This window comes from Cheilinus undulatus, linkage group 11, assembly GCF_018320785.1.
Source record: "Cheilinus undulatus linkage group 11, ASM1832078v1, whole genome shotgun sequence".
Classification (NCBI taxonomy): Eukaryota; Metazoa; Chordata; class Actinopteri; order Labriformes; family Labridae; genus Cheilinus; species Cheilinus undulatus.
This window is the reverse complement of record NC_054875.1, coordinates 36,544,746-36,557,950: the sequence shown is the minus strand read 5'-3', so window position 1 is coordinate 36,557,950 and position 13,205 is coordinate 36,544,746. Positions and strand designations below refer to the sequence as shown.

The following is a 13,205-nucleotide window of genomic DNA, read 5'->3' as shown; positions in this document are numbered from 1 at the left end:
TCAAATACTTAAAAGTTTTTCATTTGTTTTCTCTTAAAATAAAGACTAAGTGTGCCAGCATGCTGCTGTGCTAGCTTGTTTTTTAAGGATAATATTCATTACCTTGATGAAACAGTCCCAACTCAAGTGCTGCATCCTCAGGAGGGTGCATTGGAAAACTGATTGCATTACAGTGGTGTGTCAAAGGCTGTCCCATTTAAAGACTCCTTATTCGAATGTGGTTCACAAATACCTCCTACTTTTTCCAGGGCACAGAGAAGCTGTCAAGCGAATCTTAAAGTGCCCAAAATATCACACAATTCATAACAGGCCAACTCAAACAAGCTGGCAGACAGGGAATGTTTACACTGTTAGATTTAATCCACTGGTTTCAACTCAGTAAAAAAACTCGGATACAAATGTTATAAAAACAAGTGGTTCTACCGTGTTGCTTGATTTTGCTGACATCTTGATTAAGAGATCTTGACCTGTCTTTTCTACTCTGATCTGCCTGTAAGTCATCACATTGACATTTCACATTGAACAAGTCTGCCTGTTGTTACAGTTATTCAGGATTATTAGTTGTTCATGAGATCAATAACTAATCCTTGTTACAACATAATAGGATGTAAATCTGTTATTCAAAAACTGTACTACTTCATCACTACTTATGAAACATGAACATGGCTATAACATGTATGACATCTATGCAGTCAAATAGTGTTGTGGGTGGGACATTAAGGGAAAAAGACTGCCAAAGAAGACACAACTTGCAGTGAAATTGAGGTGGCACACTTTTAAATGAAATAATTGCAAGGAATGCACAACATAATGGAAAATCAGTATCAGCAGATATCAAATGAAAAAAGGCAATGTCGGTACTTTAGATATGAAAATGTCTGCCAATATTTAGAATGGATATAAATATCAGCCTATACCATCTGCAAATACTGGCCTATAGCAGCTGTAAACATGGATATATGTCAACTATAAATTTAGCCTGTGTTGGCTGTTAATATCAGTCTGACAGCTATAAATATCAGCAAATACCAGCTTTAAATATCAGCTCATATTGGCTGTGTATATCAGCTTTTGTCAACTATATCAGTCTATGTCAGCTGTAAATATCAGCTGGTATCAGCTGTAACTATCAGCTTATATTGGCAGTAAATATCAGCCCATGGCGGCTGTAATTAGTTTAAATAAGTTTTAAATATCAGCCTATACCATCTGTATATATATCAGCTGTATATATAGATATATATCATCTATAAATTCAGCCTATGTTGCCTGTAAATGTCAGCCAATATCAGCAGTAAATATCAGCCTATGTCAGCTGTAAATCAGTCTGTATCATCTGAAAATATCAGCATATATCGGCTCTAAAATATCAGCATACTGGCTGTAAATATCAGCTTATGTCTGCTGTAAATATCAGTCTATATCATCTGAAAATATCAGCATATATCAGCTTTAAATATGAGCGTACTAGCTGTAAATATCAGCTTATGTCTGCTGTAAATAACAGTCTATATCATCTGAAAATATCAGCATATATCAGCTTTAAATATGAGCGTACTAGCTGTAAATATCAGCTTATGTCTGCTGTAAATAACAGTCTATATCATCTGAAAATATCAGCATATATCAGCTTTAGATATCAGCATACTGGCTGTAAATATCAGCTTATGTCTGCTGTAAATATCAGTCTATATCATCTAAAAATATCAGCATATATCAGCTTTAAATATGAGCGTACTGGCTGTAAATATCAGCTTATGTCTGCTGTAAATAACAGTCTATATCATCTGAAAATATCAGCATATATCAGCTTTAGATATCAGCATACTGGCTGTAAATATCACTCCATATCATCTGAAAATAGCATACTGGCTGTAAATATCAGTCCGATGTCAGATGTATTGTGCTACAATGTCTTCAAATGTTAAGGTTTGACAGATTATTGGTCTGGCCGATTATTGATGTCGATATTTGGCATTTGGCCAGTTATCCTAATCAGCCCTTTATTTTACCAATCATCAACTAAATTAACTAATAAAAAAGTGCATTTCTTCTGCTCCACTACAAGGTATGGCTTAAATTTCACTCTCCAAAGTCTTACCAAATGATCTGTATATAATGCAGTCTGATTGGCTGGATGTTACATGAGTTCTAGCCAATCAACGCTTAAGCCTGGGTGTCACTGACACAGTAGGTGTATGGAATCACTTTCTGTTGTCCTACTTCTACTGTGTTTCCCTGTGCTGTTTGTAATGCTTACAGAGCTATGGCTATATTTATTCATTTTTCTTTTTTTTTTTTTGATTGTGCAGCTTTACTTTTGCAGCATTAAGTACATTTTTAAAATAATTATAAATAACTATCACCTCCAAATATCAGTTATCCTTCTTATGAAGTACAAATAGTCAGTATCAGGATCACCATAAAAAAACAATATCGTCAACCCCTAGTAAATAATATATCAGTTTATTTTAGCAGTAAATATTAACCTATACTTCCTGTATATATCAGCCTATATCAGCTGTAAATATCAGCCTATAATAGCTGTAAATATCAGCCTAGATCAGCTTTAAATAATGGCCTATATCAGCTGTAAATATTGGCCTTCATCGGCTGTATCAGCCTATAACGGCTGTAAATATCAGACCATAAGGGCTGTAAATGTCAGTCTATAAGGGCAATAAATATTGGCCTATATCAGCCATATCAGTCTATAAGGGCAGTAAATATTGGCCTATATCAGCTGTAAGTATCCTTCTAAAAGTGCAGTAAATGTTGGCCTATATCAGCTGTAAGTATCTGTCAATAAGTGCAGTAAATATTGGTGTATATCAGCTGTAAGTATCCGTCTAAAAGTGCAGTAAATGTTGGCCTATATCAGCTGTAAGTATCCGTCTATAAGGGCAGTAAAAATTGGCCTATATCAGCTGTAAGTATCCTTCTAAAAGTGCAGTAAATGTGGGCCTATATCAGCTGTAAGTATCTGTCAATAAGTGCAGTAAATATTGGTGTATATCAGCTGTAAGTATCCGTCTAAAAGTGCAGTAAATGTTGGCCTATATCAGCTGTAAGTATCCGTCTATAAGGGCTGTATCAGCTGTAAGTATCTGTCTAAAAGTGCAGTAAATATTGGTCTATATCAGCTGTAAGTATCTGTCTATAAGTGCAGTAAATATTGGCCTATATCAGCTGTAAGTATCCGTCTATAAGTGCAGTAAATGTTGGCCTATATCAGCTGTAAGTATCCGTATATAGGTGCAGTAAATATTAGCCGATATCAGCTGTAAGTTTTTGTCTATAAGGGCTGTATATATTGGCCTATATCAGCCTTTTCAGTCTAGAAGGGCAATAAATATTGGCCTATATCAGCTGTTTCAGTCTATAAGGGCAATAAATATTGGCCTATATCAGCCTTTTCAGTCTATAAGGGCAATAAATATTGGTCTATATCAGCTGTTTCAGTCTATAAGGGCAATAAATATTGGTCTATATCAGCTGTTTCAGTCTATATGGGCAATAAATATTGGCCTATATCAGCCTTTTCAGTCTAGAAGGGCAATAAATATTGGCCTATATCAGCCTTTTCAGTCTAGAAGGGCAATAAATATTGGCCTATATCAGCTGTTTCAGTCTATAAGGGCAATAAATATTGGCCTATATCAGCTGTTTCAGTCTATAAGGGCAATAAATATTGGCCTATATCAGCCTTTTCAGTCTATAAGGGCAATAAATATTGGCCTATATCAGCCTTTTCAGTCTATAAGGGCAATAAATATTGGCCTATATCAGCCTTTTCAGTCTAGAAGGGCAATAAATATTGGCCTATATCAGCTGTTTCAGTCTATAAGGGCAATAAATATTGGCCTATATCAGCTGTTTCAGTCTATAAGGGCAGTAAATATTTGCCGTTATCAGCTGTAAGTATCCGTCTATAAGGGCTGTATATATTGGCCTATATCAGCCTTTTCAGTCTAGAAGGGCAATAAATATTGGCCTATATCAGCTGTTTCAGTCTATAAGGGCAATAAATATTGGCCTATATCAGCCTTTTCAGTCTATAAGGGCAATAAATATTGGCCTATATCAGCCTTTTCAGTCTATAAGGGCAATAAATATTGGCCTATATCAGCTGTAAGTATCAGCCTTTATTGACCTAAATTAGAGTCCTTCCTTCCTCTTGTACAACCAGTAGCAGCAGTAGCTGTGTCTGTAGAGGTTCGGACTGGAAGGTCACTTATTTAACTACAAAGTACAGAAACTGGCCTGGTTCCTGTACAGGTGCCACTTCACTCTCCAAGCACTGCCACTGTGCCCTTGAGCAAGACCCTGAGCCTGCAACTGCTTGTGTGTTCTTTCATGTGCAGCCCCTCACTCTGGCATCTCTGCTTTACTGCTGCTCTACAGTATTGTGTTTGTGCATGTATGTATTCCTGGCTCTTATCTGGAGCATGTCCAATAACTGTGGAGAGTGGAAGTCCCCTCAGGGATTAATAAAGTATGTCTTCTTCTTTGTCAACCATGCCATGAATTGGTTCATTATCTGGGGGATATGATCACTTAAATCACACTCTTAGATATGCACACAGGATGTAATGTGAAAGACGTGCTATAAGAAGAATGGCTGTTTAGGCATCTTAACTTCAGACAGAAGCCTCTTTAATTTCATGAAGTCTAAAGACAGCCAACATCCAAATCAAGGGTTGGATTGATAAAGTTGGGCCTACAGCGCATGATTGACATGACTATCCTCAGATGAAGCACAATCCCTCCACTCCAAACAAAATGATTGAAAATCTAAGCATCTACCCCTCTGTATCTGTCTTGATCTGGGTTAAATCCCTCTAAGTTCCAGAATTAAATACATTAAAGCTTAAAAAGTGATTTGAAGCACACAGACTTGTCTAAAAGCAGTCACTGTTCTGACAGCGCTGCCACCAGTTGCCCTCATTCTGCACGAGTTTCCAGCTGTCCCCACTGGCACTCGTGATATCAAACTGCAGAGTTTTATTAGAGAGAGCTGCAGTGACTTTCTGCAGAGCTCAGGGACGAAGCACTGAGGCACGGACGTGAAGGGGTGGAGAAAATGGAACATGACCAAATTGCTTGATGTGGACAGAGAACCGGTGTCTGCAGCGGGGGGAAAATCCTCTCATCCCTGCAACACTTACAACGGTGCAATCATGTTAGATTCATTGTCTTCAAATGAAAGCATGGATCAGCTGATATGTCAGATTTCTCTCTTGCATGCGAATAACCCCAAATCCTCACGTGCCAACCTGTTCCACTTGAGTGCAGCTGCCTCAGCTTTCACCTTATTATATCAGACTTTAATCCCACTGTGGTAAGTGTATGACTATACGATTACTCGCCCAAAAATAGATCCTCTCTCTCTGTCTTTAGCACATTTCTCAGAAGGTCTCAGAGGCTTTGATTCCTTAATGGAAGGTTTCCAACTGAGCGCTGAGACATTTCTCAGCCGCATCAAACACACAGAGAAACATCTCCGCCTTGTTAGGCTCTCCAGCTGACAAGTGAGACTGCACATGGAGAAATATATCGAAACCTGTGCCGACTTTGAATGAATTGGAGGATTACGCTCGAGTTAAGGAGTTTTAAAAAATGCCTTCTTGGTGCTGACATGTGATAAATAACACAGGACATCCTCTTCTCCAAAACAGAGGAAGAGCGACAAAGTTGCATGCTGCACACGTGTGTCAAACAGACGCAGGCATCTCAACGGCAATTCCTGTTTACAACATGTGGTGCTTTAAATACACCATCTTCCTTTACAGGCAGGTCAAGTGATGAACCTTTGCAGGGTTCATATTTGTTTGCAGCCTGGGGAGTGAAAGCATGCCAGAAGACATTTAAAAGGAGAAAATCAGGAGATGACAGGGTGGATATGGGTCTTCCTGCACCAAATCTGTAACATTTCTAATGGTTATTTCAATTAGCAATACATCTGCAGGTCACTAACATGAGAAAAGAAGAAAATGCATGCAAAAAAAACTATAAAATAGATAAAGACGAGCATTTTGGACAGGCAGGATTCACGGGGCTGCAGAGGGGTTAAGATGATGATTCATCCAGCATTTTTAATATTCACCCTACCTTGCCATACAGCAGACTACATCCAATTACTTCCATTAAATACCCTCTAAACTACTTTTAAACTCAATCACACGTCTTAAAATAGCACGCCTTATTCACACAGTCTCCCATAATGAGACTAGCCCACCTCAGGGCCAGTTTCCACAGTGTGAGGAGAACAATGAATGAGCTCTACTGTGGGCTCCACTGTACTGAATATGGGTGGTTTCCACCTGAGCCCCACGACTACACTAACGTGTCAAATCCATCCTCGCTGCTCCTTGTTTCACACACACAGAGCCAAACCCATGCTGCTAGAATCCCATTGATGCTTTCTCGTTATATCGCACGCGACCATGACTCGGTCTACTTTGTCTCCACATGAACCGGGTTGAAGCAGCTCAATGATATCATACACAGCCTTACCTTTGCAACCCCTGATATCCCGCGTTAGTTATCGATAAGGTGAATCCTCCCCCTGCATGTCGTTCCTCTCCGTTCAGCTTTCTCCCCGGTTGCTGCCTCTATGAACCGGGAGGGGAGCCGCCGTGCAGCCGCTGTCCGCGTTCATCCTCCGGTACAAGTGGAGCGCTCACACAGCCGCCTCGTATCGAGCCACACTCACCACGCCTTCACCCGCCGGCTATTATGTGAACAAGCCCCGCATCCCCTCCCGCCTCTCCCTCCCCCTCCTCTCTCTCTCCCTCTCTCTCTCATCCAGCAGCTGCCGGCCGGCCTGCTTCACACTGAATCCACAAAATAATGAGGTGAGATGCTAATAATGAGGCTGTGTGCTGCTTCCCTCACCTTCCTTAATGCTTTTAATGACAACTCGGCTAATTTGGTTTCATATCAGAGCACAGGCTACCACAAATGTACACTCAACCCATCATATCTACAAATAGGCCTGAGTAACAATAACCTAGCAAAGCAGATGGATCAGGCAAATCTATCTTGAAAAGCTCCGATGCAAACCTTTGATTGGTCAGTTCTGATCTGATTGGAAAGAGCTGAAAACGGTTCTGACCAATCAGGGTCATTTGAGGAGAACTAGGTAAGGCCACCCATAAGGGGGGATAAAGGGAAGAGCTTTCTGGGGACCTGCCAAATTGGGGGCCCATGTGGGTCAGCAAAATTATGGTCTATTGTAAAGTTAACTATGATAACTTTATTTTATTCATTCGTCTGAAAAATAATCACTCTTATCAAAACAACAAATACATTTTATTCAGTAATGTATAGCCTTCTTAAAATGTAAACCCCTTTACATAAAAACAGAGTTAAAATGGGTTAAAATGGGCAAAAAGGTGAAAATGGGGTTTTAAAGCTAGTAGAAATGGGTTTAAAGTAGCAAAAATAGGTTAAAAGTGGTGAAAATTGGCATAACAAATCATGAAATGCAGTTAAAATTGGCATAAAAAGTGATGAAAAAGGGTTAATAGCGGCATTAATGTGTCAAAAAAATAAATAAAAATAAATATTAAAAAAGCTGAAACTGGCTTTTAAATGTAGCAGAAATTGGTTGAATGTGGCTAAATGTGTTGCAAGAAGAAAAAAATTGGTAAGAAAGACAAAAAGAATATGTGGGAAGTGATAAAAATGGGTTAGAAGTAGAAAAAATGTATTTTAAGTGGCAAAAATTGGATAAACGGTAAAAAAGATTGGCAGAAAGTGGCAAAAATGGGTTAAAATGGCAAGAATGGGCATAGCAAATACTGAAATGTTGTTAAAATTGGCAAAATGGGCATAAAAATTGGTGAAAAGTGGTTAATAGTGGAGATAATGTGTCAACAGAAGCAACACTGCGCAGAAAGTGGCAATTAGATTAAAAATGATAAAGACGGGCAGATAAAAAGTTGTGGGAAGGGTTTAAAAGTTGCAAAAATGGGCAGAAAAGATGGTGAAACAGGATTTTTAAAGTGGCAGAAATAGGTTGAATGTGGCACAGTGTGTAGCAAGTTGCAAAAATTGGATAAGAGAAGCAAAAACATAGGTGTAAATGTGGCAAAAAAAAAAAAAAAAAACCAATTCCAGCTTCATAATGAAGCAACTGATAGCACCAATGCTACTGATCCAACAACACATGTATTGATACTGTCTATAAATCACAACTGGGGAGGGCCCACTTTCTGGGTTTGTTGCCTGACCATTACACCAGCAGGGATTCTGAGTACAGAGTAAATACATATTTATGAAATTGACATTTATGAGGTTGATGTTGGTCTAGAAGGCCCAGCTGGCGATCTCTGTTCCAGTTCATCCCAAAGAGGCTCTGTGTGGGCCAGTCAAGTACTTCCGCATCAAACATCATTGCCACAAAGTCGGAAGCACAGCATTGACCAAAATGTGTTGGTATGCTGAAGCATTAAGATTGGCCTTCACTGGTGATAAGGGGTCTAGCCCAAACCCTGAAAAACCGGCACATACCATTATCGCTCCTCCACCAAACTTCACAGTTGGCACAGAGCAGTAGGGCACCAACATTCTCCCGGCATCCGCCAAACCCAGACCCACCCATCTGACTGACTAACAGAGAAGCATGAATCGTCACTCCACAGGGAAACCTTCATCTTTGCCACATTTCCAAATGTTGCAAAAGCATTTGTGCTCTTTTTCACTATCTTTTGGCTAAAAATGCAACTAAAATGGTTCTGTTTCTGCACTTTTTGGAAAAAAACTTATTAAAGCAATGTTGATTTTGCCATTTGAAACATGGTTTTAAAAAGAACAGAACATTTTGACATCTCAGTATCGGCAAATGTAATGTTTTTGTCCAATTCAGACTGTGTATGTAAGTGTGTCTTCAAATTTGATCATTTAAACCAAAAGTTGCCCAATACTGAGTGTTAGGACGTCTAGTTCTCTTTGCTGTGAGCAAGAGCTCTTTGCATGGCACTAATACTTGATATTGTGAGTTCAGACATCTTATCTTCAAATCCTGAAAAGATAAGTCCTTAGCCATGTACAGGGAATTCAGACAATAAATAAATGCCATTTATTCTTGAATGTGGGCACAACTATTTCAGGCCACTCCTGTGTAAGTCACTGCCACAGTTGGGCTGCCTCAGTCAAAAAACACTGACACTGGCATCAAGCAGGTTTGATTTTCACTAGAATCCTGTTGAAGTTTATCACTCTGGTGCTATGAAAATAATTTGTCATTTCTTTGCAGAAATACATCAATATAGACAGTTTATCATGCACCACCAGGCAGTTCAGAGATATAAAGACAGGATTATGGGTCCATGTTGCTCAGCCCTGTTTCTCTGTAATGTCTAATGGGTAAGATATGTCTGATTAGTACTGACCATGTGAATTTGTTTTCATTATATTTCCAATGTTCTAACAGCCATAACAAAGAAGTACATCATGTCTTCCCTCTAGGGGAGGTTAACTGTACCATTTATTATTTTATAGCCAATACAGAGATGCATTATTTATTACCATGACAACAATTTATTAGAAAATGTAGTATAGTCAATAATTAAACGATACAAGGCAGTTCATTCAAGAGAGACTTGAATGAAAGATAAACATTTATTTCACATTGATGAGTTATTGTCAGAGAATCTCTGGTGCCTGAACTCTTCAGGGACACGCAGTAGGGTGATTGAAGGATGTCTGCGCTGAGGGGCAGGAACATCTAACCCCCCTGTGGAGTCTAGACTCTAGTGGTGGAGGTGTCTGCTGATGATCAGAGGCTGATGAGATGAAAAGCCGATCGACCTGTGAGCCGCGGTTGATTTGATGATGGCTGAAGATGTCGTCTGAGGCTGGGAAGTTGAAAAAGGAGTTGGAACTGTGAAGAGCTGGCGGTGATGGGGAGGTGGAGGGTCAAACACAACGACGGAATAAAAGAAATACAACAGTAACATGACTTACAATGATGGAGTGGAGCCATAGGACAAATGGGATGAGATTTGAACAGCTGATTTTTACAGCATGCACGGAGAAATGCATGCAATAGTGAGAATGAACAATAGACCAGCAATGCTGAATATTGTCTCGTCCTGAACTTTCATTACAAATATATTTAAACACTTTAAGTGTTACCATTATGGAAGCAATGAATGGACATGCATTTAAACATTATACTTTACACCACATTCCCACTGTTATTAGTAATTTCCCATTGTTTTCTTAAAATCTCAACTTATCTATATCATTTTCATGATAATGAACTGTTCTGGTTTTCTTTCAATAATGGGTTTATTTCTCTGGGTCTCAAGAAAATGAACAGGACTAACACATCATCCCAGTAAAATCTTTTTTTTTCTGTCTCAAGAACACAAGATTTAAATATTTTAGATATTAAAAAACAACCAAAATCAACCTTTTGTCATGGGAAAATGCAGCAATAAAACATTTTAAGACTTTTAATGGCTCTGGTAAAATTTAATGACAACAAAAACAAGAAAAAATATAAAAGAGGCGAGTTAAGATACAGTATATGCTTTAGTATGGAAGCTCATTCTTTCTGTGATGATAAACTTCCTTTTTTTATGAAATCTAATTTCTTTTTTTTTTTACATCTGTCTTGAGGAAACACTTTCTTTTTTTTCATGACGAAACTTAATTTCTCTGGCTCTTCAGGAAAACAATCAAAATTAACACCTTATCACAGGAAAACCAGCATTGATCTCCAAAGATGAGTCAAAATCTTAAGAATGGAAATACTTCAGATGTAATAAATTACTACAAGTTGTATTATGTGTTTGTTTATATGTTTGTGGGGAGCAAAGGTTCAGGATAAAGGATCAACTCAATCCAGTGAAAGAAAACCACACAGGTTCAAGGTCACAATAAAAAAACAACACAGAAAGAAAGCATGACAAAATACAAAGCTGCAAAAATTCAGAATTTATGTACAACATATGAGAAACTGTATAAATGAGTTTAGACCTAAAAGGGTCATCTAATGTCTCTATTATGGTGACATGTACCAAACAGTGCTGTATCTGATGTTAGACAGGACTGCCATGACTTAATTCTCAGAGACAATAAATTTTTATACGAGATTTCTCCAGGCAGTTTGGAGAGTATTAGCTCCTTCTGCTACAAACATTTCAGACGCACTGCACCATCTTTAGACTTTAATAATCTTAAAGCATTATTATAGGCTACTTGTAGCCTTTGAATATGAAAAAAACTGTTTCAAAATAGAGTCAGGGTAAGCTTTTAGTGGTCTGTTTTATGGCATTAAAATGTGAAGAATCTAAGAGAAATTTAAATTATTTTGTTTAAAAGAAACTTCAAGAAAGCTCACCATGGTAAGAGCCTCACCACATATGCACATTTGCACTAATGAATCTGCTTTACTTTCTAATTGCTAATGTAATCTTTTAACCATACTCAAATACTGCAAATAATGAATCTTTTCACCATGACTTGAATGCTGAAAGAAGGCTCTCTGTGGTAAAAGGCCTCGCCTCACACGCATATGTGCACAATTCAATCTACTTAGTACTGATAACTATTTTATTTTCTAACATACTCAAATGCTGCCAGTAATTAGTTTTACATATATCTGAATCAGAATCAGCTTTATGGCCAAGTATGCTCATGCAGCAAGGATTTTGGTTAGCTTTGTTCTCAGTGTACAGGAAGTAAACATTAAATATTTCAAGGGGGACAGACTTTTGGTTGGAACAAGTGTATGTAGACTTGTTGATGACAGTTATTTATTTCAAATACTAATTTGAACCCTCTGAGACTAACGTAGTATACGACCAGAAGTGGCACAGGTGATTAAAATAAAAAAGTTAAATACATTTTGAACCATAAGTCATGGCAACTTACTTTCTTCCCCCTCTGGAAGTTTTGTGCCATTCTAATGACACTATCCAGGAGGCTTTGTAGGGAGGCACGAACTTGGGGGAATTTCCGGGGTCTTTAAAGATTAAATCCATGCCAGTATGTCTGTTTATCTTTTTTTTTTTTTAAATCAATTGTCTCTACTGTAATGCTATCCTTTATTTTGTAATGCATTGTGATGAGCTGTGACAACCAATGGCAGGCTGTTCCATCGTCGTGTCATACTTTATCAAACTGTGCATGTCTCTGCAAAGTAGACGGCTTAAATAGCTCACAATGGAAAGACAGAGAGCCTGTGATATGGCCCTTTGTGTCACTGCAGACAGGAACTGCTTTGAAAAATGACACAAATACAGCTAATATAAAAAAGTGCGAGGATTTGTTTTGAAAAAATGTGAAGATTTTGAAGACTTTTTGTCACAACATGATTATTTTTTCACTTTTTGATCCCCAAGAGATGAGAGTTAGAGCAAAAAAAAAGTCTTAATCATTGTTGTTTACTGTGCATCACACATAAAAATTTTTGTTTTGCACACATATTCTTAAAGCCCGAGTTGTCTTGGAAAAAAGGATGTTTAGAGCTTGACTGTGCAACACAGGGTTGATGTTTTATAAGCTTTTTAAGACAAGAAGTCCAGTTGAGACAAAATGGCTCAGAGGGTTAAGGCAGAATTAAATGGACCTCATATGGACCAAGTTTTTTGTGCCAAAGTGGACTTAAGTGAACTTCTATTTTAGCATAAAACTTGAGCTCACCGAGGGGCGTTCAGTGTTAAAGTTCTAAGTTTGACTCCAAAATGTTACACAAATCAGTTATGCAACAGTATCATTCATTGCACCAGTCTTTTGCTGATGTATCATTCTGTGACCTCTCCTCAACTTCCTTTTTTTACCGTGGGATTTTTATAAACTATTTTATCATCTTTCTTTTAAAAATTGATGACACAAAGTCATGTCGTAACTGTAAATGATACAAGTGAATTCCAGAAAAGTCAGTTAACTGTTTGTGTTGTGTATTTTTAAGCCTGCTCTGATGGCCTGTATTTGCACAAAGGATTTTTTTTTTCAGACAGGATCTAGTGAACAAAAATAAGCTGCTTAGGAGGACCTTGTTATGTGAGACAACAGACAAAGCACACAGCTGAATCTTTGTACCAGAACAAGAAAAACCATTGACAGAAGTAGAACTGCAGCAAATGACTGATAAACACTGAGGTTATTCCACAGGTTATGGAATATGGATTATTCTCTGCACATTTTATATTCATGAATAAAAGTAGCATAACTGTAATGGTAATGCT

General features: G+C 38.0%; 1 protein-coding gene across 2 annotated transcripts in view; it reads right to left on the bottom strand.

Annotated features, from left to right (window-relative positions):
* Positions 1 to 6,670, bottom strand: part of frmd4bb (FERM domain containing 4Bb) — a 47,075-nt gene extending 40,405 nt beyond the window's left edge. For both annotated transcript variants that reach the window (XM_041800489.1, XM_041800491.1), the window contains exon 1: positions 6,517 to 6,670. The gene's annotated coding sequence lies outside the window, so the exon portion shown is untranslated. The remainder of the gene's footprint in view (positions 1 to 6,516) is intronic.
* Positions 6,671 to 13,205: the final 6,535 nt, after the last annotated feature.